At 37.1% G+C, this 23,517-nt stretch overlaps 1 protein-coding gene across 1 annotated transcript in view; it reads left to right on the top strand.

Annotated features, from left to right (window-relative positions):
- The window catches only part of LOC141461880 (uncharacterized), a 93,387-nt gene that overhangs the window by 37,586 nt on the left and 32,284 nt on the right, over positions 1 to 23,517 (top strand). The window lies entirely within an intron of this gene.

Genomic DNA, 23,517 nt, shown 5'->3' on the forward strand with positions numbered 1-23,517 from the left:
CACATTTCGATGGGTATTGCCGTAACTTCCTCTCTGATTCTATCCTTAAGTTCTTCCTGGGTATGTGGACGATATTTAAAAACTTTTTCCTTTATTTACCCCCAAAGAAAAAAATCACAAATGCTCAAATCTGGTGAGCGCGCAGGCCACTGCACGTCACCCCTCAAAGAGACGAGGCGCTGGGGGAACACTTGCCTCAATCTCGCCATTGAAATCCTAGCAGTGTGGGATGTAGCCCCGTCCTGTTGGAACCAGATGTCTCCCAGATTAGTTGCTTCACTCAATTCTTCCAGCTCAGGTTCAAAAAACTCTTCCAACATTGTCACATAGCGCTCAGCGGTGACAGTAATGGTTCGCCCATTATCCTCGAAAAAGTAAGGACCAATAATCCCAAATTGGGATACTGCACACCATACAGTCACTTGAAATGTGCATTATTTTATTATTTCTAATTTATAGTGTTTTTATGAAAGTAAATTTTTGGACCTGACCTTTTTCTTTGAGTTGTAAAACTTGAAAACAGTCAAATTTGATTTCATTTGATTCATGTTTCTTCTTTTTCTATCAAAATCGCCAAGATTTCAGTTAACTCTTCGGTGTTATGGGGAAACGACCTCTCGCATGAATCAGAGATTGGGCGCACTTCTGCTTTCACTTGGGGGTAAAAGGAATTGAAGAAACTGCCTTTTAAACTAAGGCGGTCGCCACATACAATAGAAGGAAATCGCTCTTTGCACATGGCTATTAAACCACATAAATTTGTTCTTTATTACAAAACGGAAGTGAGTAAAAGAAATTAAAAGTTGAATTAGAATTGCATTGTAGTGCAGTGAAGATGGATAGCGTTCAACTATCCGGGCTTCATCCTATTTGAAATTCTATAGCTAGGCTGGCTGAAAGTGGCTACAAATCTTTAGTGCTAATAATGTGGAACATACCCCACAAGCTGGATCCATGTGGATGCTGGTATAGGCGGCCTTCTTTCCATCGGATATACACATAAGAAGGGTGTGCGTTATTTTAAAAAAGAAGGCAATTTTCAGTGACTAGCAGGGTAATATCCCATACAAAATAGCGCCCTTCATAGCACTTTCTACTACCTCCTCTCAAGCTTAGTTCTTAATTTAAAAGTTTCATCTAACTTGAAATTTGAAGTGTTAGCAATTTTACTTTTATTAAGCTGTCACTGAATAAAGGGTCCATTGCTATGTGTGCTTACTTATTAGGTTTCAATTTTCACATTAATAGTACAACCCAAATAGAGTAACATAAATTTAATTGATTCAATTTAGTATTAGTAAATACAATTTTAAATTTTAAATTATAAGTTAGCTATGCGCCACGGTAGCCGAGCGGTTAGAGGCGAGACCTGTAAAGCTAATATGTATGTGGTACTGGGTTCGAAACCCGGTCTAGAAGCCTTGGATTTTATTTAATGGTTAATAAAAGAAATTGACAGTAAAGTATGTTTGCTAGTCGCCTCCGTCCACGACACCTAATTTGGTAGTTGGACGTAAGGCCCGCCTGAAAAAATAGGCGATTACTTTGCTTTTTACTTTTACCTTTACTCTAGGAAGTTTTCTAAATGAAACAAAACTCTAACAACGCTGCTTTCAATTTTTTTATTTTATTTTTAAATATGGACTCCTAATACTGGAACTAAAAGATTTATTAATTATTTTTGTTGGCCTTTCACCTGTAAGGAATGTGTAGTCAGCGTTAAGGAGCCTCTCTCTGCTAATTACAATCTGATTATGAAGCCCGGCTAGGAGAATGGGGGTCAGTTGTTTATCTTAGAGTTGTTCCTTGTAACATTTCACCAGGGTTGGTTATAATGAAATGAAAGCATGGATAAAGTTTTTTAAAATCTGAATTGATTAAGGGAATGTTTAGTTGCGATTCTTAAGGTCGAGGGTCTTGGTTGAGTTACAAGGCGTGGATGAGGGGTTCTGTCTTTTTATCAGCGCCAATTATGCACGGACCCCAGTGTAATTCAGGGTAATGAAAGCGCTGCTCGCACTTCAACACCCGTCCATCCTTCTTTGGCTGCCAGCGCTTCTCTTAGTACTCACTTTAATACCGGAAGAGTCTAGAGGAAGCCTCGCTCACTCCTAGTCACCGGCATTCAAGAAAAGCCAAAAGAGAAGGAACTCGTGCAAGCGGTTAATTTCATTAGGCTGGTTCACAGATTTAGAAGGCCGTCTTATACAGGGTAGAGGGTGAGCGCACAAGAGGGTTAAGGTATTAAAAAGGTAGATATTAAAAAGGTAGTGACAAGATAGCTGTAGTAAGTGGCGCTGCAGACTTCACTGGCTTGTAATTACCAGATGCAACATCTCTTTTATTGCTAGCACACGCCTCGCCCGTCCGCTGTTACAGGGCCAAGTACTTCGCCTTTTCAGTCTTCAACTGTTTTCTCTTACTGCTCGCTGCAGCCCTTTTTCATATAATCCTTTTTTCCTTTAAAAAAAAAAAGAAATAATAATAATAAGACTTCCAAGATTCTACTTAGCACTGCCTTAAGTACTACTGCTCCTAAATATCTGGTGTGAAATGCATAACTTTTTCTCATTCCACTGCACAAAGATCTATCTCCAACTTTTCCTCAAGATAATGGCTTCTTGCGTCCTTGGGAAACCTGAAAAGCGGGTCGCAAAAAAGGTGTACATATTATTACAAAATAATAGGCTATAAATAAAATTAATATTTTTTACATAACAAAGCCATGCGCTAAGGGAGGGCCCAAAATATAGTTAGCACTTCGCAATTACAGTACAACCTCGATTAACCGGCCCTCGGTTAACCGGGATCATGTTGAGTCATCATAAGAACACCTCAGATCGGCGCCCAAAACAAAAGTTAATTTTCGGTGGCGACAGGAAAATTTGTTGTCCACCGATGTAACATAATTGTAGGCGTGGCAGCAACTCTTTTATACCTGATTTTCTTGAAGGGTCATTATGTATGTATGTAAAAACCCAAAATATGGTGCAATTAGTACTGAATTTCTTGCGTATGTATACATATATAGCGGGACTTACACGGGAATTTTGGTTATGACAATAGGACAATTATAACAAAAATTGATTGTATTTTACTGTTCTTTTTTTTTTTTTTTTTTTTTTTTTTTTTTTTTTTTTTTTTTTTTTTTTTTTTTTTTTTTTTTTGGCGCATCAACAGCTGAGGTCATTAGCGCCCGGAGCTTTTTCCAGTGCACTGCCGGCCTCCGGACAGTGTTCTCTCGTTACAGACAACACTGTCCATCACCGGACAGTGAGCTGTAAGAAGCTCCTAGGAAGAGAAAATCTAAGGGTCAGCAGCTGGATTCGAACCCGGGACCTCCGCGTGGGAGTCCAGTACGCTAACCGCATAGCTAATCCCTTCCCTTATTTTACTGTTTATTTTTATATTACTGATTTTTACAGATTGTCTATGTTACTGATTCTCTAAATTGTTTGTATTTGTGTATTTGTAATATCCAGGCGCTGAAGAAGCCAATATATTTGTCGAAACGTTGGCAAAAAGACGAGTTGTCGTGTTTTATTTGACCGATATCTCGCCAATCTTGAATCCTTAGTTTAATAATCTACAGTCACGAAACCAATATATTCAATTAATAAAAATCCAAGGCCTCTAGACCGGGGAATCGAACCCAGCACCATAATACATATTAGCTTTAAAGGTCTCGCCTTTTACCGCTCGGCTACCGTGGCACGTGAGTTACAGTAAATACACAACATAGATACACCAATGTGTTAAAAAAATAATTTTTCGGAAGATTTTGGAACCGCACGATTACAACACGTATTTACTTTGGTAAGAGAAAGTAAGTAAAAAATAAGACTGAATTTAGCAACGATATCACTTTTCTCATGGTGGAATTATTCAAACAATACAATTTACTAGTATTAAAAAAACAAAATTGAGAAAGTCTATTAAAAAAAAAAAGAAATGAAATTAATATTCGATTCAGTAAAGTGAACAGATCGATTGAATAAAGTCGATTGATTGAATATCGATCGATTTTGACCAAGACCTCAGAGGGCTCCAAAAGTCAGAAGACCTTTCCTAGAAGCAATAGAAAGTAATAATAATAATGGCAGTACTTGTGTTATTGTTTAATTAAGTTGTTATTAAAAGTCGAAAGCGGAGTTAAACCATAATTTAATGGAACTCCTTAATATCGTGCTACTGTGTTAAGTATTAGAAAAGAAGTAGAAGGTTAAGAACGGTAGTGAAATGAGAGGTAAAAAGGCTCTGATTATAATTGTGGCTATGAGATAAGAGCCAAGGGGTGGTTGTAGAGTGTCGCCCAGCTTATTAAGCTGGGGGCTGGAACAGGGCCATTGCAAGGAGAGTGCTAGTTTCATTCCGGGTATAGGAGTTTGGGCGCAGAGTGTTTTAAGGGAAATAAGGCTGGGTTTGGTAAACGCATTGCCCAACCTTCTTCTCAGTCCAGGCTCTTTGGCAAAAATTTCAATCACACTGTCAACTGAAGCTTCTCAAATAGAAGGGGGCTGTTCCGGAAATTTCTTTGATATCTTTTTCTTGGGTTAGAGTGTAGCTAGCAGAGCCAGATTTAATTCTCTTTTATCTCTTTTATCTGAGCTCGGCTAGCGGGCAAAAGGGGAAAAAAAGGAAGGGAAAAATGCTTCTTCTTCTGCGCCACTCCTTGCTAGAACTCTTTTTTCTTGTACAGTCTCCTAACTGAGAGTCTTACAATTGGGTACACATTTTCCCAAATTTAATCTCATTCAAAAGAACACAAAAAGACAAAAAAAATGTGGCATGTACACTCATACTTATCTCTTACTTCAGCACTTATAAGTGAGAAAAATGTCACTCAAGTCTTCCACTACTGTGTCTTACAAGAACAGAAGGGTACAAAAAGTGCACTCTCTTTAATCTAAAATGGGCTACACACCTACCATTTATCTGTGCAGTTATAACTGTATGAAAATCTGCACATTTTTTTCTGAACTGAAGATGTGTTGGGGTACCTTCAGTTTTCTTCCCAGTTCCATTCGATATTTCTCTCAAGTTCTCTCTACACTGTCCGACAGGTTTGGTCCTAGTGTCCTAAGTTCATTGGTTGAATCACTGGCATCAGGAGTTTCCTGGTTGCACTAATAACATGAGACTCCCTCAAAAGACTCGGAACATACAACATCATTAGCTGAAGCAGCGGATCTCTTTCGATTCCTTTACTTTCTTCAACTCCTTCCGCGAAAAAGCGGATCTTCGATTAATTATTTTCTTCGTCTACACTATCACGTGTAGCTTCAGGCTTAAGAGGTTTCAGTTTTTTCAATTAAAACATCGTAGGCTGCCTTTTTTTTAAAAAAAACTCGATTGCAATATAAGATACACTTGCGGTATCGCAAAGCTCGAGAAGGGACCGGTAACCATCAATAAATGCTAAAAGCGAATCTTTTTATTTTTATTTTGAGACCATAGTCATTGAGATGGTAAAACAACGGGACAGCAACTGAACAAACTGTACGATAATCTGCATAAACTGTACAGGTTATCGTTGCAAAAGAGGTTTCGAATGCTCACACTTATTTTATTTGCGTATACATAAGCCGGTCTAAACTGCGCATTTCACACAGTACATGACGTCACACGCGATAAACTGCAGAGATAAACGGATGAGGTGTTGTACAGCCACAGCCCCCTCTTAACACCCGTAATGCACTTAATAAGTTGCTAATCATTTATTGTATCCAGATTGAATCTTTTAAACATGCTTTGCGGTTGCACCATTGGTAAGGATTTTTGTTTCTTTCTTTTAATGATTTAAGGCGCATCAACATCTGAAGTTATTAGCGCCCGGTGCTTTTTTTTCAGTGCACTGTCGGCCTCCGGACAGTTTACTCTAGTTACAGACAACACTGTCCATTACAGTGATCAGTAAGTAGCTCCTAGGAAGAGAAAAATCTAAGAGCCAGCAGCTGGATTCGAACCCAGTAGGAATTTAATACGCCAATCCCTTCTCTTGCAAGGAATTGATTGTAAAATTATAATTGATTAAAGAAATCTAATGATAATCTTTCTTTAAATGGGTAAATAAAGATTACGAGTAAAGAAAAGACAGTAATTTTTTGAATTATCCGGATTATTTTCTTGTTTTTTGTTTGGATTCTTTAAACTAAAAATAAAAAAAGCCATGGCTTTGATTCCAAGTGTAGCTAGCTGGCTGTTAGAATAATGTGCATTGTATGTATGGGGGGAGTTTTCCACCTTGTTCCTGCACGGGGAAAAAATTTGTTTTTCTTAATCACTTCTAAATTATATCGTTTATAAATTGTAACAAGTCATGCGAGTTTTTCACACCTGTTTCGAAGTGTTTTCCTTTTTTTTCCGAGTAGTCTGTAGCAATAAGGGCACAGTAACCTGCGATGCCGGCCAAGGTAATTAGCTTCTTGCCTCCCAATTATGGATGTGTGGGGATAAAAAAAAAAGCTAGCAGGGAATAGAAACTGAGTTAGCCAGGCGAGAGCATATTCGACCTACACGGCTGGCCATAATGCCTCATTGCACTCCCATATCACACGTTGCACTCTCTTTGTTTTTCCTTGCTCGCATTACCTCCTACCAGGTCTCGTATTTACATAATGCCCTTCACAATCTTCTAGCATGATTTTTCTTTTACTACAAGTTCTCAAGTTAACATCGCTAAATTGAATTTTCTCTGAAAAATTTGTATTTCAAATATTTTCGAGGTTCTAACTCACAAAAATTTTGAAACACCAATTTGTAAAAAATATTTAATTATTACTTATATTTAATAAATTATAAGTAATCGCCTATTTTTGCAGACCAAGCTTAACCTCCAATTACCAATTAGGCATCGTAGACGGGGGCGGAAGCTTTACTATAAACAATTTTTCCTAATAAACAAAAAGTAGCCATACGCGGGATTCGAACTGGGGATCTCCCACTTACAAAGCCACGCTCTTGATGACCCACTAGACCAACACCCGCCCCTAATAAATTATAAAATTTGCACATTACACCTCGAATATAGGGAAGGAAATCTCGAGAAAATTGGTAAATTCATTCTGTAAGTTGGTAATTGCGGTTGAGATATCTGCCTGAAATTCTGAAATTTAGCAACTCATAGAAGGGCTTCTTTCAAGCGAAGCTTAGCCTTATCTATGATCTCCCTGGGGCCTTCAGTGAAATCTTCAAGTAATATAAATGAAAAAATTAATATAATTTTGATATCATACCAATCGAATGTCATGTAAATCGAGGGGGTTATCTATATTAGGATAAAATGATATGATTTCTCGCTTAGGCGGTATCAGGTACTCTTTTATAATTAGGATTAAAACTAGCGAGGATTCGGTCAAAATAAAAACAACAACTCCGTCTTTACGGCCAACGTTTCGACAAATTTATTGTCTTCCTCAGGGCCTGAATATTACAAATACATTGCGCCTAATTAGGGTATTGAAACTCAGGAATGAAATACATTACATCTCACTAAAGAAGCTGTTACAAATGATATTAGACACGTTGTTATGTAACTCAACTAACTCACATAACAACGTAAGTGCAAACGAAATACATTACATCTTATTAAAGAAGCTATTACAAATTAAATTAATAACAATTCGTTACACTTAAGTTGTAATGTAACTCAACTAACTTACATAACAACGTAAGTGCAAACGAAATACATTACATCTTATTAAAGAAGCTATTACAAATTAAATTAATAACTAATTCGTTACACTTAAGTTGTTATGTAACTCAACTAACTCACATAACAACGTAAGTGCAAACGAAATGTTATTGTTATAATTTCTAATATTTTTTTAAAAAGATGTAATGTATTTTCATTCCTGTGTTTAAACAGTCGTAAGCGTTGTGTTATTTATTTGAATAATAATCCAGGCCCTGAGGATGACAGTAAATTTGTCGAAACGTTGGCTGTAAAGACGGAGATCTTTTTTTTATTTGACCGATTCCTCGCTAGTTCAATCATCAATATTAATAGTTTACCGTCACTAAAAGATAATATAAAGTCATATTCGTAACAAGTACATAGAGAAAAACAATAATTTTGATTGCTTGCCAACGACATTTACACAAATATTTTTGTTGGCAAATACATTTCATCTTATTAATAGAAAAATGTTGAAAAATAATTAAAAGTGATAGCTCTAGGATTGGTGTTACGAGTAGGCGACTTGAGTCAGTTCAACTGAGAGGGTTTTACATGTGACATGGTGTTATTGTAGCCGACTTGTTTGTAAGGGTGTCATTAACACAAGTTGGCACTTGTAAGAGGGGTGGACATCGCGCCGCTGTCAGCTAGCAAAAACCAGACCCCCAATGTCCACTATAGTCGCAACTGCACCTACCAAGCCATCACTACAAACTATGGTACATGTCCCGAACTAAACATGCTATTATATTGCTATTATTCTCGCAACTAATTACTCCTCCAACTGTACCATTAGCTCGATTTGTCCACCATAATTTGAATGTCAGTTCATTTTCCCCTTTTGCAACTATTTCTATAGTCAACAATCAGATCCAAGCTTTATGATGTTGACAGATAGCTTTCAGCGTTTTGGCCATGGTGAATGCAATCGTTGCATTGCTCTAATCGTGAAAAATTAAAAATTGTGATACACACGTAAGAATGTCCTCTAGTTGCAGTTTTCCAAAAAAACAGAATCTTTGTCAATTAATTTTGAAGAAGATCAAGCAACGCTAGAGTTCCAAAAGTCAGAGTAAAATTGTTTAACTAGAAATCGCGTTTTGTTTTGTTTTTTGCTTTTAATAGACTTCGAGATTCTTAAAAATTATCTGAGTTACCCAGTTAAGTGGAACGCACAATTTGAAAAGCTATTTTTTCGAAATCTCACCTAGAGAGAATAAAAATAAAAAATCTTAACAAGGATTATAAGCCTGAAAATCCTGTAAGCAGGATTTGGAAGTCTTTGTAATCAAGAGAAGGACTTGTATTACAAGTGGGGTACATTCGGATTGCAGTTGAACAGCATCTGGAGGGCAATCACGTGCAGAGTTAAGTCCTGGCCAAATCGCTCTATGTGTTATTCACCAACTGAACTCCTATGCCCACCTCTTACATCCAACAGTAGCAAACCCTAACCACATATATGTTATATTTAAAGCCTATTATTACTCCAACTTATTGTCTAAGAGGACATATTTTACCGTGGAGACAGTTTTTTTTTGAAAAGAATTTTTTATTAGAAATATTAAGGTGGCTACGGTAGCCGAGCGGTTAGAGGCGAGACCTGTAAAGTTAATATGTATTGTGGTACTGGGTTCGATTCCTGGTCTCTAGGCCTTGGATTTTATTTAATGGTTAATAAAAGAAATTTACACTTAAATATGTTTGCTAGTCGTCTCCGTCCACGACTCCTAATTGGTAGTTGAACGTAAAGCCTGCCTGAAAAAATAGGCATTCTACTACTACTATTATTATTTCTGGTCCTTTGAATCCGATAGAATGTTATTTTGAATTATCCGTGTATGTTAGGTGTCACCTCAAACAGAAGGGGTATTTTGGTGAATAACTATGTAGGTTAGTACCTATTAAGGTTGGTCCATTACAAAATACAATTTCAACTTTTTTTCTCGAAAAACGGCTCAAAAAACTTTACTACGAATTTTGTATACTCACTAAACTAAGGGTGACAAGATTATTACTTAAAGGTTGGTCGCCCAAAATCTGAATATTTATTTGATCAAAATTAGTTGTAGTATTTTCATCGTACGCTTTAAGAAGTAAATTTTAAACGTTTTTCCTAATTATTTCATCAAGTTTTAGTGGAGATAGGTGGTTAGGTTCCTCTCTTGAGGGTGGCATTTGAGTGGCAATGTACCGCAAAGGAAAGCTGTCCATTTCGTTGCTTTCCACGGAGTCCAATTCGTTGCGAGAAAATAAACTACTCTTATATCGTCGTTGTCAAACCAATATCTGCTGTTTGCACTTTTTGGAGATTTCAACATCTTGATAATTTTGACTACTTTACTAATCAAAGTTTCGTATAAAAAGACTGCTATGTGACTCTAAGCATTATACGATGAACTGTGGTCGCTAAATATGATATGTGCATCAGCCAGAATATTGTCAGAATAAAAACTAAGAAAACTAACCTAATCAAATAAGATTACAGAGCATCTAACCACCAATTTTCAGGCCTAAAACTGGGATGTTGTACTTGGCTAGAAACGTCTTGACAGACAATGCAGTGTGAGCCGTCGCGTTGTCTTGATGGAGAACCCCATGACTTGTTCTTCCACAAATCTGATCGTTTTTTTCCTTCCTCTTTCACGGAGTTAAGCAAGCACCTCACGGTAGTAATGTTGAATAATTATAATCGATATTTTCATCCGTTTTGGACGTGGAAGGGCGACCTGGGCGGTCATCATCTCCAACGTCTTCTCGGGCCATCTTGGTAACGCTTGAACCACTCGAAACTCGTGCACGTGATTAACATTCATCGCCATAAACTTCTTTAGATAAGATAAGATGGTAGACGGGACGGGACCTATGCCCCATGGCACTGCAGCCACAAAAGACTTATTGTGCCAGCCCCTTCTTAGTTCTAGTAAGCGAACCCTCCCCTCCTAAAGAGGTTGAGGACCTTCCCTACTAGTTCTTTTTGCGCTACTATCTCCTTCGGCCTCAACGTTCCAAAGGTTTCATAGCGCAAACGTTCGATTGCAACGCAATCGAACAACAGGTGAGAGGCCGTTTCCTCCTCTTCCTGACATAATCTGCACAGCGGCTCCGAGCTGATAAGCCCCACCCTGCACAGATGCTTTTTAAACCTACCGTGCCCCGTGAATAGGCCTGTAATCAGAGTAATCTGATTTCTGCCCAAACACAGGGTCTCTTTGGATCTTTGCTTACACAGCCAAGGCATCAAGGTCTTGCTGTGTTTAACCCCAGGACACATCACCCAGTCCTTTTCATGCTCCCTCCAGATCCAATCTCTGAGAGCCGCACGAACCGAACCCCTGGTGATCCCCAGGACAGGCTCTGGACCGATGAAAGGAGTGTTAGCTACATTCCTGGCCAGATAATCAGCTTTTTCATTCCCTTTAATACCCACATGGCCCGGCACCCATTCCAACCGAACTTTGTTGTGCCGCGCCAGTAGATCTAGGGCCTTCCTGCATTCCCAAACCAGGGAAGAGGTCATTCTGAAGGATACAAGAGCCTTCAGTGCAGCCTGGCTGTCCGAAAAGATACGAATCTCCCTATTTCTAGGTTCCATCCGCAGGTTTTCCTCAGCACATATTTTAATAGCAAAAACCTCGGCCTGGAAGACAGTGGCGTATCTCCCAAGAGATCTCTCTATGAGTACCTCGGGTTTAACCCCATACACTCCAGACCCAGTCCCACAGTCCATCTTGGAGCCATCGGTAAATCCGTCGCGTTGTCTTGATGGAGAACCCCATGACTTGTTCTTCCACAAATCTGATCGTTTTTTTCCTTCCTCATTCACGGAGTTAAGCAAGCACCTCACGGTAGTAATGTTGAATAATTATAATCGATATTTCCATCCGTTTTGGACGTGGAAGGGCGACCTGGGCGGTCATCATCTCCAACGTCTTCTCGGGCCATCTTGGTAACGCTTGAACCACTCGAAACTCGTGCACGTGATTAACATTCATCGCCATAAACTTCTTTTAATAAAAGATAAGTTTCAGTACCGGTTTTACCCAGATTCATGTGAAATTTCACGACAATTCGTTGCTCTACTACATGTATAGTATCATGTTTTCGGCAAAATGAAACTAACAGCTCTTACACAAACGACGGTTCCGGTCAGACAGATTTCTGTACAAACACGTGAGACGCTGCAATCAAAAGAGAAGGCTTTACGCTGCACAGCTGTCGGTCGTTAAGATTTGGCGCATGCATAGTTTTTTCTGAAGCAGCACCAGTCTTATTTAATAGCCACACCTCGTATGCCTGTCCAACCTGGAGCTTACCTTGATGAACCAGCACTGCTTTGCTGCAGATGTTACAGAATAAGTTGCTCAGATTGTTGACCTTTTCTGCGCCCGTAACTGCACAAATAGTACAAAGAGTATGTTTGGCTGACCGCATTAAAGTTACCATGAAGAAGTTTCTCGACATGTACCAAATTGACTAACAATGATCTTTGCAGAGAGATTGGGAATCATGGTTATAGGCGTCAATGAACCCATTAAAATAGAAGGCTCTAGGGCGGTTTTTATTGCGTAAAATTGATTTTTAGAAGGAGTTTTTGGGATTAGGGGTTGTGTTTCACTTCAGATATTCAGTTGTTGAAATTGGCCAGGGTAATGGTAAAAACAAAAAAACTTGTGTTGGATACCAAAATTGATTTCAGCAATAATAGTGGCACCAACGTAGGGGAGAAAAGTATAAAGAGGGTTGAACTGTTGCAGTCTGGAATGCGTGGTGATTTAGCACAATTAAAGCAGCTCGCAGGATCTTCTTCTTCTTCTTCTTCTTGTTCTGCGTGCGTATGTGTACTGGCGCGCGCGCGCGCACGTTGACGACTGTGAAAGCGATAAAGAATGCGGCAATTACTGGCTGGAAGGCGGCTTGGTACAAGAGAGCTAGTAGTGGCTGGGGTTAGAAGAGTTTGTGGGCGGCTACAGACATCGCGCTACCATCCATCACGCACTGATTTTAATAACGGTCTACCTACACATATACGCCCCAAGGCTACTAGGGTACAATAGCCCCAGGCTAAACAGCTAATATTTCTGGAGACATAAATTCGACTGTGTGGATATTATAGCCTACTATAGCCTAACATATATAACGTTGTCGGAATTTGTAAAACCTGCACTCTACTTACAAGGGACTAAGATGTAGCGACACCAGCAGTATATATATATATATATACTGCTGCCACCCAACCTATTCTTCTTTCTGTGCGGTAATATTACTGCGTGGCACCGCTTGTTACCGCATAACCAGGGCCCCTTCGACCACACTGCAACAGTACCTGTATAATGCAACACTCTTACCTATGTATATACTAAGCACTCCATTAATTATCTTTGCACTTATCCACTTCGCGCGTAAATCACGCGAATCCCAGCCTCACTTACTGCGTATCCTCCACTTTTCTCAAAAACAAAAAACAACCTGGCCCGAAACAGGACTTCTTTTTCTTAAGACAGTGGTTTCCGAACAGTCGGGAACAATTTAAAAAACGGGCACCTGTTACCAGAAATATCTTATTTAAGTTCAAACAAGCTGCAAAATTGGTAACAAAAAGTAATGAGATAGGGAATAGATTAGCTATGCGGTTGGCGTACTGGATTCCCACGCAGAGATCCCGGGTTCGAATCCAGCTACTGGTCCTTAGATTTTCTCTTCCTTGGAGCTTCTTACAGCTCACTGTCCGGTGATGGGACAGTGTTGTCTGTAAAGAGAGAAAACTGTCCGGAGGCCGGTCAGTGCACTGAAAAAAGCTCCGGGCGCTAATAACCTTAGATGTTGACGCGTTTTAAATCATTTAAAAAAAAATAATGATAATGATAAACCAAGTTCTAATTTTTAGTTGTATTTCAACTATTTATCGTTAATTTTTAAAGGGCCTTTTTTCCATCGTAAAATGGCGACAAGGTACATCTATTTCATTCAACTTTTACAGCTGATTAAGTAAAAGTATTTTCAGTAAGTGATAGACTGTGCTTTCTGTTAATACTGCTTGGAGAAAGGCAGTGCACTTGATAATGGCACCGGGCGCGAATGGCGTTAGATGTTGTTGCGCCTTAAATGAAAGAGTTTTCATTTCAGATTTTATTTAATTTATTTATTTATTTTTGGTTTAGAGAATACAGGCAAAATCTAGCATATTGTCGAATCACACTGAATATGATTTTTTTAAAATATTACGTTGGTGCCTCTTTAGGCCATACAGAAAACCAAATAATTTTTGAGATAATAAAGTAACTATTTATCATTTGTGAACAGTGACAATTTAGTCCATAAGTACTTATACAAATTTAAATTGAAATTAGGAATAAAAATTAATTTCGCAACTATTCATCGCTACTTCACAACAAGCGTGCACGTTTATTACGAACTGGATCACAAATGCTACCATCATCAGTAGATATGTCAGTATATGTGATAACGAAATGCTGTGTTCCAAGTTAAAGTACAAGATAAAGAAAAAAGTGATAATACAATTCGGGTATTCCCCCGTTAGCTCCGGAATACAAAGTAAACAGAGCCAAGAAGTTATGTGAAGTGAAGACCAAGTCACTAACACACATTTGTTAAATTAGGATTAACAAATTTTTGGCCCGGGATTCGTGCTAGAACCAAAAAAATCCGTGTAAAAAAGTGTATTTGTTGTTATTGGCGAACCGTGTTATTTCAAATTCGGGTAAAAAAAGTGTTGGGTGTGAATTATCACATCGGATTAATTTTTTGTGGGAGTTAGGGAAATCATAGCCAAAATCTAGCTTATCACTCGCACGCATTGATTTTTTTAATATAAGTGACAAACGCTGTCACTTAAAAGAACCGCAATAGAGATTTTTAAATCGCAGTTAATTTGATTTTATTTAAGTCACCCTTTGCTAATGGATCTACAATATCTACTTTCATTCTTCTCGCGCAGGTTTGTACGTTTCCTATCAAAATGTCACTTGCTGATCCAGCTTTTTTTTGCTCTGTCGCATCTTTGTTGAAATATTTTCTTTTGTTCTTAAATTGAACGAATTAGTAAAAGAATGAACAGCAAAATAAGATTTGTATTAGCAGTAAAAGAACCTTTCTTATGATATCCTGAACAATATATGTTTTCTGTTCCTTTCTCTTTTTTGTTCTTCCATTTTCGAGACATCTATGGGTCCATCCTCACTCATACATGTGCTATAAAAGCTCGAAATAGCTTATTGCCTTTTAAGAGTGTGTGTTTTGACAAGAGTTTAGAAGGTTATTGGATTGGTTAACAAACCAACTGAAGAAGTGTTTGAATATCGAATAGAAGATGCCCTCCCTCCTGACTTCTTTGTTCTTGGCGAAAGAGAAAACACGGGGTTGGTAGTTTAATTTATTCCCAGCTAGAGAAGCGGTTGTAGAGAAGGTTTGTTGGAACGGGAGAAGTAGCGGTTGTATGACAGCCTGTCAGCCCCTTGACTTGACCAGCCGGGCGGAAAAACGATACACAATCTTGTTAGTGGAGCCACAGTGATTGCTCCTGCCCCCGGAGGGGGTGTTTCAATAAAATTGTGAATTCTTTCTCTGTATCTCATCTGCCGCCTCTGTCACTTCACCTATCGTGTCTACCTTTAGATTTTACCTGCTATATTTCATCTTAAAAACATTACTTAAAAAACTGGTTCACGCTTTAACAGTTCTAACGAGTTTCTGTGGAGAATATGGATTTAATAATCTGTTATGAAACAAACATTAATTTTTCTTACTGCAACTTTTTCTATAAAAAATCCTTGAAACACAGAATTTTTACTTTCTCTTCTTAATAAAGGATATCTTCCGATAAGTGCTAAGTTTTTCCTTTTTCTTACTCCCATTTAAATAAGTAATTATAATCATGCATATTTTCAATTTTGAGTTTTTCCAAAAATATCCGATTTTGAGCTCTCTCCTGAGTGCGGAAAAATGGTTTTTACAAATTTATTTGAACTTGAATAAAAAAACGAAAAATAGCAACTTCGAATTTAGTACCAATGTAGCATAACGAGTAGAATTACCAAAAGTAAAGTAAAGTAATCGCCTATTTTTTCATGCGGGGCTTAACGTCCAACTACCAATTAGGTATCGTGGACGGAGGCAACAAGCAAACATACTTTACTGTAAAATTTCTTTTATTAACCATTAAATAAAATCCAAGGCCTAAAGACCAGGAATTGAACCCAGTACCACAATGCATATTAGCTTTACAGGTCTCGCCTCTAACCGCTCGGCTACCGTGGCCGCCTAGAATTACCATATGAAATCCTATCTTATTATCCTGTGAGACCAACGTACTAACGGCGCAGCCATAGGTAAAAAAAAGATGAAAAAAGTCGTATGAGTAGCTCACTCTAACCAAATGTATAAACAAAACGAATTGATATTATTTAGGACTGTTTTAATGGACAGTGCTAGTAAGGGCTGATAGCTGGCCCTTACTTGAAGGGCTCATTGTGTCTGTAAAGCCAGCTGAATAATGCGGGTAGGCTGTGACGGGCTTCCTAGAGACATGCGGGTTTGTACCACCTAACCTGTTATCTGTTTTGGCGCTGTCACCTCTGGCTAACCTTATCTGTTTCTGAAGTAATGGAAACCATAATCTCTTTCTATCGGAGGCCATATTTTAAGAAGATCCTTACAATTTAGTGACGTCTTTGGTTGTAGGATTTTTTTTCTTTTTTCATGGTAAGGTTAAACGCTTGCTCTGATTTCCGTGGAAGACTTCCTTTTGTGGGAGATATAAAATACAGATAATATGCTAAGTTTTACAGTACTGCATAATATCATAGTCGTAGTACGCATTTTTATTGTATATCCCCTGACTGGTTTTGGACTTCTACAGAGCTAGATTAAACAGGTGAGAATCTGTTCAAACTGGGCACAACCAACGGATAGGCAAGCCAAAACTCTGGACTCCCACGCTTTGCTTGTAGCAGCACTTATCGTGGCGAAGTCAAGATCTAGGCAGGCTAGAGTAATTCGACGTTTCAGATCATCGACTGAAGCCACGGGATTAAGGATACTTTACACTTTATTTTTTAGGTATCCCCACAAAATATAGTCCACTTGGGTCAAGTCCGGAGATCGAGGTGGCCATTGGATGGGACAATGAGTCCCTAAGCACTTTTCATGGAAATTTCTGTCCAGGTAATCTCGAACCACTCTCGCATTATGTGCCAAGCAACCATCTTGTTGAAAATACTTATCTATCCGACGTTGTAAATGAACATCTTCAAGCGGAACTGGCAAAATGTCTCTGAAAAAAAAGTTGGATACCTTTCACCAGTTAATTTCTCTCTGTAGAAGTATGGGCCGATTAGTTGATTTCCTATAACTCCACCTAAACGTTTGTAGAAAAAGCAACCTGAACGTCGAATACTTCTAGCCTGCCTAGATCTTGACTTCGCCACGATAAGTGCTGCTACAAGTAAATACGTTTTTTATTTTTTCGAAATTTCCCGCCGTTAAAAAAAAAAGTGGGTGGAGCATATAACTTTGGTCACCCTGTATAATAAAGAGTTTTAATTAGAAGTAAAAGTATATACTATTTTCAAAAATCAGATCAAAAATATTGAATTAATGTGGTGAATTTTTCTAAGATGCATTTCAAAAGCATAGAACCTTAAAGATTGAGCAGTAACATTTACCACCTCTATTTCTATATTATTCGGTTTCCAGGCAAGCCGTTGTCACATAGTAAATCCTTGAGCCCAGAGTACTGTTCAGCTGTATGTCAGTCACAAAAATGTTTGACAACATACTCAATATTACAACAAATAAACTGAGGAGGATTCACTGAATTGGCAGCGAGCTGAACAGAAAAGTACTGTCATCGCATCAGCACTCTCGAAGGTGTTAAATATTTCTGCTGCTTCTGACAGGCTCATTTTATATCATTTCTGTTTCACAAACTTCTTATAAAGAGGAGGCAATTGCATTTTGTTGCATATTTTCAAATTGCCGTATCTTCTCTTCTATTAGTGTAATCACTAAGGAAATTCACACAATCATAGTACTCATTTACCTCTAGAACTGTGCAGAATTCCAGCTTTCTATCTCATTTCATATAGGAGATATAAGGTGATAAAGTTTCGTAGTGTTGCATTCCCTTCATATTTCATATTGCTGTATCTTCTCTTCTATTGGTGTAATCACCAAGGAAATACACACAATCATAGTACTCATTTACCTCTAGAACTGTGCACGATTCCAGCTTTCTATCACATTTCTTATAGGAGATATAAGGTGATAAAGTTTCGTAGTGTTGCATTTCCTCCATATTTCAAATGGCTATATCTTCTCTTCTATTAGAGTAATCACTAACGAAATACCCACAATCAAAGTACTCATTTACCTCTAGAACTGTGCACAATTCTAGCTTTCTATCACATTTCTTATAGGAGATATAAGGTGATAATGTTTCATAGTGTTGCATTTCGTTCATAATTCAAATGGCTGTATCTTCTCTTCTATTGGTGTAATCGCTAAGGAAATTCACTCAATCATAGTACTCATTTACCTCTAGAACTGTGCAGAATTCCAGCTTTCTATCTCATTTCTTATAGGAGATATAAGGTGATAAATTTTCCCAGTGTTGCATTTCCTTCATATTTCAAATTGCTGTATCTTCTCTTCTATTGGTGTAATCACTAGGGAAATACACACAATCATAGTACTCATTTACCTCTAGAACTGTGCACAATTCCAGCTTTCTAACTCATTTCTTATAGGAGATATAAGGTGATAAAGTTTCGTAGTGTTGCATTTCCTTCATATTTCAAATTTCGGTATCTTCTCTTCTGTTAGAGTAATCACTAGGGAAATGCACACAATCATAGTACTCATATACCTCTAGAACTGTGCACAATTCCAGCTTTCTATCACATTTCTAATAGGAGATATAAGGGGATAAAGTTTCGTAGTGTTGCGTTTCCCTCATATTTCTAATTGCTGTATCTTCTCTTCTATTGGTGTAATCACTAAGGAAATACACAGAATCATAGTACTCATTTACCTCTAGATCTGTGCACAATTCCAGCTTTCTATCATATTTCTTATAGGAGATATTAGGTGATAAATTTTCCCAGTGTTGCATTTCCTTCATATTTCAAATTGCTATATCTTCTCTTCTATTGGTGTAATCACTAGGGAAATACACACAATCATAGTACTCATTTACCTCTAGAACTGTGCACAATTCCAGCTTTCTAACTCATTTCTTATAGGAGATATAAGGTGATAAAGTATCGAAGTGTTGCATTTCCTTCATATTTCAAATAGCTGTATCTTCTCTTCTATTGGTGAAATCACTAAGGAAATAGACCCAATCATAGTACTCATTTACCTCTAGAACTGTGCAGAATTCCAGCTTTCTATCACATTTCTTATAGGAGATATAAGGTGATAATGTTTCGTAGTATTGCATTTCCTTCATATTTCAAATGGCTATATCTTCTCTTCTATTAGATTAATCACTAACGAAATACACACAATCAAAGTACTCATTTACCTCTAGAACTGTGCACAATTCTAGCTTTCTATCACATTTCTTATAGGAGATATAAGGTGATAAAGTTTCGTAGTGTTGCATTTCCTTCATATTTCAAATGGCTATATCTTCTCTTCTATTAGTGTAATCACCAAGGAAATACACACAATCATAGTACTCATTTACTTCTAGAACTGTGCAGAATTCCAGCTTTCTATCTCATTTCTTATAGGAGATAAAAGGTGATAATGTTTCATAGTGTTGCATTTCCTTCATAATTCAAATGGCTGTATCTTCTCTTCTATTGGTGTAATCGCTAAGGAAATTCACACAATCATAGTACTCATTTACCTCTAGAACTGTGCAGAATTCCAGCTTTCTATCTCATTTCTTATAGGAGATATAAGGTGATAAAGTTTTGCAGTGTTGCATTTCCTTAATATTTCAAATGGCTATATCTTCTCTTCTATTAGAGTAATCACTAACGAAATACACACAATCAAAGTAGTCATTTACCTCTAGAACTGTGCACAATTCTAGCTTTCTATCACATTTCTTATAGGAGATATAAGGTGATAAAGTTTCGTAGTGTTGCATTTCCTTCATATTTCAAATGGCTATATCTTCTCTTCTATTAGTGTAATCACCGAGGAAATACACACAATCATAGTACTCATTTACTTCTAGAACTATGCACAATTCCAGCTTTCTATCTCATTTCTTATAGGAGATATAAGGTGATAATGTTTCATAGTGTTGCATTTCCTTCATAATTCAAATGGCTGTATCTTCTCTTCTATTGGTGTAATCGCTAAGGAAATTCACACAATCATAGTACTCATTTACCTCTAGAACTGTGCAGAATTCCAGCTTTCTATCTCATTTCTTATAGGAGATATAAGGTGATAAATTTTCGTAGTGTTGCATTTCCTTCATATTTCGAATTGTTGTGTCTTCTCTTCTATTAGTGTAATCACTAAGGAAATACACACAATCATAGTACTCATTTACCTCTTGATCTGTGCACAATTCCAGCTTTCTATCTCATTTCTTATAGGAGATATAAGGTGATAAAGTTTCGTAGTGTTGCATTTCCTTCATATTTCGAATTGCTGTATGTTCTCTTCTATTGGTGTAATCACTAAGGAAATACACAGAATCATAGTACTCATTTACCTCTTGATCTGTGCACAATTCCAGCTTTCTATCTCATTTCTTATAGGAGATATAAGGTGATAAAGTTTCGTAGTGTTGCATTTCCTTCATATTTCGAATTGCTGTATGTTCTCTTCTATTGGTGTAATCGCTAAGGAAATTCACACAATCATAGTACTCATTTACCTCTAGAACTGTGCAGAATTCCAGCTTTCTATCTCATTTCTTATAGGAGATATAAGGTGATAAATTTTCGTAGTGTTGCATTTCCTTCATATTTCGAATTGTTGTGTCTTCTCTTCTATTAGTGTAATCACTAAGGAAATACACAGAATCATAGTACTCATTTACCTCTTGATCTGTGCACAATTCCAGCTTTCTATCTCATTTCTTATAGGAGATATAAGGTGATAATATTTCATAGTGTTGCATTTCCTTCATATTTCGAATTGCTGTATGTTCTCTTCTATTGGTGTAATCACTAAGGAAATACACAGAATCATAGTACTCATTTACCTCTTGATCTGTGCACAATTCCAGCTTTCTATCACATTTGTTATAGGAGATATAAGGTGATAAAGTTTTGCAGTGTTGCATTTCCTTAATATTTCAAATTGCTGTATCTTCTCTTCTATTAGTGTAATCACAAAGGAAATACACACAATCATAGTACTCAGTTAGCTCTAGAACTGTGCAGAATTCCAGCTTTCTATCACATTTCTTATAGGAGATATAAGGTGATAATGTTTCGTAGTGTTGCATTTCCTTAATATTTCAAATTGCTGTATCTTCTCTTCTATTAGTGTAATCACCAAGGAAATACACACAATCATAGTACTCAGTTAGCTCTAGAACTGTGCAGAATTCCAGCTTTCTATCACATTTCTTATAGGAGATATAAGGTGATAATGTTTCGTAGTGTTGCATTTCCTTAATATTTCAAATTGCTGTATCTTCTCTTCTATTAGTGTAATCACAAAGGAAATACACACAATCATAGTACTCATTTACCTCTTGATCTGTGCACAATTCCAGCTTTCTATCACATTTGTTATAGGAGATATAAGGTGATAAAGTTTTGCAGTGTTGCATTTCCTTAATATTTCAAATTGCTGTATCTTCTCTTCTATTAGTGTAATCACAAAGGAAATACACACAATCATAGTACTCAGTTAGCTCTAGAACTGTGCAGAATTCCAGCTTTCTATCACATTTCTTATAGGAGATATAAGGTGATAATGTTTCGTAGTGTTGCATTTCCTTCATATTTCAAATGGCTATATCTTCTCTTCTATTAGAGTAATCACTAACGAAATACCCACAATCAAAGTAGTCATTACCTCTAGAACTGTGCACAATTCTAGCTTTCTATCACATTTCTTATAGGAGATATAAGGTGATAATGTTTCATAGTGTTGCATTTCGTTCATAATTCAAATGGCTGTATCTTCTCTTCTATTGGTGTAATCGCTAAGGAAATTCACTCAATCATAGTACTCATTTACCTCTAGAACTGTGCAGAATTCCAGCTTTCTATCTCATTTCTTATAGGAGATATAAGGTGATAAATTTTCCCAGTGTTGCATTTCCTTCATATTTCAAATTGCTGTATCTTCTCTTCTATTGGTGTAATCACTAGGGAAATACACACAATCATAGTACTCATTTACCTCTAGAACTGTGCACAATTCCAGCTTTCTAACTCATTTCTTATAGGAGATATAAGGTGATAAAGTTTCGTAGTGTTGCATTTCCTTCATATTTCAAATTTCGGTATCTTCTCTTCTGTTAGAGTAATCACTAGGGAAATGCACACAATCATAGTACTCATATACCTCTAGAACTGTGCACAATTCCAGCTTTCTATCACATTTCTAATAGGAGATATAAGGGGATAAAGTTTCGTAGTGTTGCGTTTCCCTCATATTTCTAATTGCTGTATCTTCTCTTCTATTGGTGTAATCACTAAGGAAATACACAGAATCATAGTACTCATTTACCTCTAGATCTGTGCACAATTCCAGCTTTCTATCATATTTCTTATAGGAGATATTAGGTGATAAATTTTCCCAGTGTTGCATTTCCTTCATATTTCAAATTGCTATATCTTCTCTTCTATTGGTGTAATCACTAGGGAAATACACACAATCATAGTACTCATTTACCTCTAGAACTGTGCACAATTCCAGCTTTCTAACTCATTTCTTATAGGAGATATAAGGTGATAAAGTTTCGAAGTGTTGCATTTCCTTCATATTTCAAATAGCTGTATCTTCTCTTCTATTGGTGAAATCACTAAGGAAATAGACCCAATCATAGTACTCATTTACCTCTAGAACTGTGCAGAATTCCAGCTTTCTATCACATTTCTTATAGGAGATATAAGGTGATAATGTTTCGTAGTATTGCATTTCCTTCATATTTCAAATGGCTATATCTTCTCTTCTATTAGATTAATCACTAACGAAATACACACAATCAAAGTACTCATTTACCTCTAGAACTGTGCACAATTCTAGCTTTCTATCACATTTCTTATAGGAGATATAAGGTGATAAAGTTTCGTAGTGTTGCATTTCCTTCATATTTCAAATGGCTATATCTTCTCTTCTATTAGTGTAATCACCAAGGAAATACACACAATCATAGTACTCATTTACTTCTAGAACTGTGCAGAATTCCAGCTTTCTATCTCATTTCTTATAGGAGATAAAAGGTGATAATGTTTCATAGTGTTGCATTTCCTTCATAATTCAAATGGCTGTATCTTCTCTTCTATTGGTGTAATCGCTAAGGAAATTCACACAATCATAGTACTCATTTACCTCTAGAACTGTGCAGAATTCCAGCTTTCTATCTCATTTCTTATAGGAGATATAAGGTGATAAAGTTTTGCAGTGTTGCATTTCCTTAATATTTCAAATGGCTATATCTTCTCTTCTATTAGAGTAATCACTAACGAAATACACACAATCAAAGTAGTCATTTACCTCTAGAACTGTGCACAATTCTAGCTTTCTATCACATTTCTTATAGGAGATATAAGGTGATAAAGTTTCGTAGTGTTGCATTTCCTTCATATTTCAAATGGCTATATCTTCTCTTCTATTAGTGTAATCACCGAGGAAATACACACAATCATAGTACTCATTTACTTCTA

The sequence above is a fragment of the Rhodnius prolixus genome, unplaced genomic scaffold (assembly GCF_049639745.1).
Source record: "Rhodnius prolixus isolate KJV_2025 unplaced genomic scaffold, Rpr scaffold_12, whole genome shotgun sequence".
NCBI classification, from domain to species: Eukaryota; Metazoa; Arthropoda; class Insecta; order Hemiptera; family Reduviidae; genus Rhodnius; species Rhodnius prolixus.